This window comes from Heterodontus francisci, unplaced genomic scaffold (genome assembly GCF_036365525.1).
Source record: "Heterodontus francisci isolate sHetFra1 unplaced genomic scaffold, sHetFra1.hap1 HAP1_SCAFFOLD_172, whole genome shotgun sequence".
Lineage (NCBI taxonomy): Eukaryota > Metazoa > Chordata > Chondrichthyes > Heterodontiformes > Heterodontidae > Heterodontus > Heterodontus francisci.
This window is the reverse complement of record NW_027141631.1, coordinates 890,532-897,289: the sequence shown is the minus strand read 5'-3', so window position 1 is coordinate 897,289 and position 6,758 is coordinate 890,532.

Here is a 6,758-nt window from a genome sequence, read left to right as displayed (position 1 = left end):
TATATGCGCACACAAACACAAACACAAACACAAACACAAAGACAGAGACTTTTATATATGCGCACACAAACACAAACACAGAGACTTTTATATATGCACACACAAACACAAACACAGAGACTTTTATATATGCGCACACAAACACAAACACAAACACAAAGACTTTTATATATGCGCACACAAACACAAACACAAAGACAGAGACATTTATATATGCGCACACAAACACAAACACAAACACAAACACAAAGACAGAGACTTTTATATATGCGCACACAAACACAAACACAAACACAAACACAAACACAAAGACAGAGACTTTTATATATGCGCACACAAACACTAACACAAACACAAACACAAACACAAACACAAAGACAGAGACTTTTATATATGCGCACACAAACACAAACACAGAGACTTTTATATATGCGCACACAAACACAAACACAAACACAGAGACTTTTATATATGCGCACACAAACACAAACACAAACACAAAGACTTTTATATATGCGCACACAAACACAAACACAAACACAAACACAGAGACTTTTATATATGCGCACACAAACACAAACACAAACACAAACACAGAGACTTTTATATATGCACACACAAACACAAACACAAACACAAACACAGAGACTTTTATATATGCGCACACAAACACAAACACAAACACAAAGACAAAGACAGAGACTTTTATATATGCGCACACAAACACAAACACAAACACAAACACAGAGACTTTTATATATGCGCACACAAACACAAACACAAACACAAACACAAAGTCAGAGACTTGTATGTATGCGCACACAAACACAAACACAAACACAAACACAAAGACAGAGACTTTTATATATGCGCACACAAACACAAACACAAACACAAAGACAGAGACTTTTATATATGCGCACACAAACACAAACACAAACACAGAGACTTTTATACATGCGCACACAAACACAAACACAAACACAAACACAGTGACTTTTATATATGTGCACACAAACACAAACAGAAACACAAAGACTTTTATATATGCGCACACAAACACAAACACAAACACAAACACAGAGACTTTTATATATGCGCACACAAACACAAACACAAACACAGAGACTTTTATATATGCGCACACAAACACAAACACAAACACAAACACAGAGACTTTTATATATGCGCACACAAACACAAACACAAACACAAAGACAGAGACTTTTATATATGCGCACACAAACACAAATTCAAACACAAACACAAACACAGAGACTTTTATATATGCGCACACAAACACAAACACAGACACAGAGACTTTTATATATGCGCACACAAACACCAACACAAACACAGATACTTTTATATATGCGCACACAAACACAAACACAAACACAGAGACTCTTTTATATGCGCCCACAAACACAAACACAAACACAGAGACTTTTATGTATGCGCACACAAACACAAACACAAACACAGACACAAAGACTTTTATATATGCAAACACAAACACAAACACAAACACAAAGACTCTTATATATGCAAACACAAACACAAACACAAAGACAGAGACTTTTATATTTGCGCACACAAACACAAAGACAGAGACTTTTATATATGCGCACACAAACACAAACACAAACACAAACACAAACACAAAGACAGAGACTTTTATATATGTGCACACAAACACAAACACAAACACAAATACAGAGCCTTTTATATATGCACACACAAACACAAACACAAACACACACACAAACACAAACACAAAGACAGAGACTTTTATATATGCGCACACAAACACAAACACAAACACAAAGACAGAGACTTTTATATATGCGCACACAAACACAAACACAAACACAAACACAAAGACAGAGACTTTTATATATGCGCACACAAACACAAACACAAACACAAACACAAAGACAGAGACTTTTATATATGCGCACACAAACACAAACACAAAGACAGAGACTTTTATATATGCGCACACAAACACAAACACAAACACAAAGACAGAGACTTTTATATATGCGCACACAAACACAAACACAGAGACTTTTATATATGCGCACACAAACACAAACACAAACACAGAGACATTTATATATGCGCACACAAACACAAACACAAACACAAAGACTTTTATATATGCGCACACAAACACAAACACAAAGACAGAGACTTTTATATATGCGCACACAAACACAAACACAAACACAAACACAAATACAGATACTTTTATATATGCGCACACAAACACAAACACACACACAAACACAAACACAAAGACAGAGACTTTTATATATGCGCACACAAACACAAACACAAACACAAAGACAGAGACTTTTATATATGCGCACACAAACACAAACACAAACACAAAGACAGAGACTTTTATATATGCGCACACAAACACAAACACAAACACAAACACAAACACAAACACAAAGACAGAGACTTTTATATATGCGCACACAAACACAAACACAGAGACTTTTATATATGCGCACACAAACACAAACACAAACACAGAGACTTTTATATATGCGCACACAAACACAAACACAAACACAAATACTTTTATATATGCGCACACAAACACAAACACAAACACAGCGACTTTTCTATATGTGCACACAAACACAAACACAAACACAAACACAGAGACTTTTATATATGCACACACAAACACAAACACAAACACAAACACAAACACAAACACAGAGACTTTTATATATGCGCACACAAACACAAACACAAACACAAACACAAACACAAAGACAGAGACTTTTATATATGCGCACACAAACACAAACACAAACACAAACACAGAGACTTTTATATATGCGCACACAAACACAAACACAAACACAAAGTCAGAGACTTGTATATATGCGCACACAAACACAAACACAAACACAAACACATAGACAGAGACTTTTATATATGCGCACACAAACACAAACACAAAGACAGAGACTTTTATATATGCGCACACAAACACAAACACAAACACAAACACAGAGAATTTTATACATGCGCACACAAACACAAACACAAACACGGAGAATTTTATATATGTGCACACAAACACAGACACAAACACAGAGACTTTTATACATGCGCACACAAGCACAAACACAAACACAAACACAAACACAGATAATTTTATATATGCGCACAGAAACACAAACACAAACACAAACGCAAACACAAACACAGAGACTTTTATATATGCGCACACAAACACAAACACAGAGACTTTTATATATGCACACACAAACACAAACACAAACATAGAGACTTTTATATATGCGCACACAAACACAATCACAAACACAAACTCAAACACAGAGACTTTTATATATGCGCACACAAACACAAACACAAACACAGAGACTTTTATATATGCGCACACAAACACAAACACAAACACAAAGACAGAGACTTTTATATATGCGCACACAAACACAAACACAAACACAAACACAAACACAGAGACTTTTATATATGCGCACACAAACACAAACACAAACATAAACACAAAGACAGAGACTTTTATATATGCGCACACAAACACAAACACAAATACAGAGACTTTTGTATATGCGCACACAAACTCAAACACAAACACAAAGACAGAGACTTTTATATATGCGCACACAAACACAAACACAAACACAACCACAAAGACAGAGACTTTTATATATGCCCACATAAACACAAACACAAACACAAAGACAGAGACTTTTACATATGCGCACACAAACACAAACTCAAACACAAACAGAAAGACAGAGACATTTATATATGCGCACACAAACACAAACACAAAGACAAACACAGAGACTTTTATATATGCGCACACAAACACAAACACAAACACAAACACAAAGTCAGAGACTTGTATATATGCGCACACAAACACAAACACAAACACAAACACAAAGACAGAGACTTTTATATATGCGCACACAAACACAAACACAAACACAAAGACAGAGACTTTTATATATGCGCACACAAACACAAACACAAACACAAACACAGAGACTTTTATACATGCACACACAAACACAAACACAAACACAAACACAGAGACTTTTATATATGCGCACACAAACACAAACACAAACACAGAGACTTTTATACATGCGCACACAAACACAAACACAAACACAAACACAGAGAATTTTATATATGCGCACACAAACACAAACACAAACACAAACACAAACACAAACACAAACACAGAGACTTTTATATATGCGCACACAAACACAAACACAGAGACTTTTATATATGCGCACACAAACACAAACACAAACACAGAGACTTTTATATATGCGCACACAAACACAAACACAAACACAGAGACTTTTATATATGCGCACACAAACACAAACACAAACACAAACACAGAGAATTTTATATATGCGCACACAAACACAAACACAAACACAAACACAAACACAAACACAGAGACTTTTATATATGCGCACACAAACACAAACACAGAGACTTTTATATATGCGCACACAAACACAAACACAAACACAGAGACTTTTATATATGCGCACACAAACACAAACACAAACACAGAGACTTTTATATATGCGCACACAAACACAAACACACACAGAGACATTTATATATGCGCACACAAACACAAACACAAACACAAACACAGAGACTTTTATATATGCGCACACAAACACAAACACAAACACAAACACAAACACAGAGACTTTTATATATGCGCACACAAACACAAACACAAACACAAAAACAGAGACTTTTATATATGCGCACACAAACACCAACAGAAACACAGAGACTTTTATATATGCGCACACAAACACAAACATAAACACAAAGACAGAGACTTTTATATATGCGCACACAAACACAAACACAAACACAAATACAGAGACTTTTATATATGCGCACACAAACTCAAACACAAACACAAAGACAGAGACTTTTAGATATGCGCACACAAACCCAAACACAAACACAAACACAAAGACAGAGACTTTATATATGCGCACACAAACACAAACACAAACACAAACACAAAGACAGAGACTTTTACATATGCGCACACAAACACAAACACAAACACAAAGACAGAGACTTTTATATATGCGCACACAGACACAAACACAAAGACAAAGACAAACACAAACACAAACGCAAACACAAACACAAACACAGAGACTTTTATATATGCGCACACAGACACAAACACAAAGACAAAGACAAACACAAACTCAAACGCAAACACAAACACAAAGACAGAGACTTTTATATATGCGCACACAAACACAAAGACAAACACAAACACAAACACAAAGGCAGAGAATTTTATATATGCGCACACAAACACAAAGACAAACACAAACACAAACACAAAGACAGAGACTTTTATATATGCGCACACAAACACAAACACAAACACAAAGGCAGAGACTTTTATATATGCGCACACAAACACAATCACAAACACAAACACAGAGACTTTTATCTATGCACACACAAACACAAACACAAACACAAAGACAGAGACTTTTATATATGCGCACACAAACACAAACACAAACACAAAGACAGAGACTTTTATATATGCGCACACAAACACAAACACAAACACAAAGACAGAGACTTTTATATATGCGCACACAAACACAAACACAAACACAAAGACAGAGACTTTTACATATGCGCACACAAACACAAACACAAACACAAACACAAAGACAGAGACGTTTATATATGCGCACACAAACACAAACACAAACACAAACACAAACACAAACACAGAGACTTTTATATATGCGCACACAAACACAAACACAAACACAAACATAAACACAGAGAGTTTTATATATGCGCACACAAACACAAACACAAACAAAGAGACGTTTATTACATGCGCACACAAACACAAACACAAACACAAAGACATAGACTTTTATATATGCGCACACAAACACAAACACAAACACAAAGACAGAGACTTTTATATATGCGCACACAAACACAAACACAAACACAAAGACAGAGACTTTTATATATGCGCACACAAACACAAACACAAACACAAAGACAGAGACTTTTATATATGCGCACACAAACACAAACACAAACACAAACACAAAGACAGCGACTTTTATATATGCGCACACAAACACAAACACAAACACAAAGACAGAGACTTTTATATATGCGCACACAAACACAAACACAAACACAAAGACAGAGACTTTTATATATGCGCACACAAACACAAACACAAACACAAACACAAACAAAGACAGAGACTTTTATATATGCGCACACAGACACAAACACAAACACAAAGACAAACACAAACTCAAACACAAAGACAAACACAAACACAAACACAAACACAAAGACAAACACAAAGACAAAGACAAACACAAACACAAACACAAAGACGGAGACTTTTATATATGCGCACACAAACACAAAGACAAACACAAACACAAACACAAAGACAGAGACTTTTATATATGCGCACACAAACACAAAGACAAACACAAACACAAACACAAAGACAGAGACTTTTATATATGCGCACACAAACACAAACACAAACACAAACACAAAGACAGAGACTTTTATATATGCGCACACAAACACAAACACAAACACAAACACAGAGACTTTTATATATGAGCACACAAACACAAACACAAACACAAAGACAGAGACTTTTA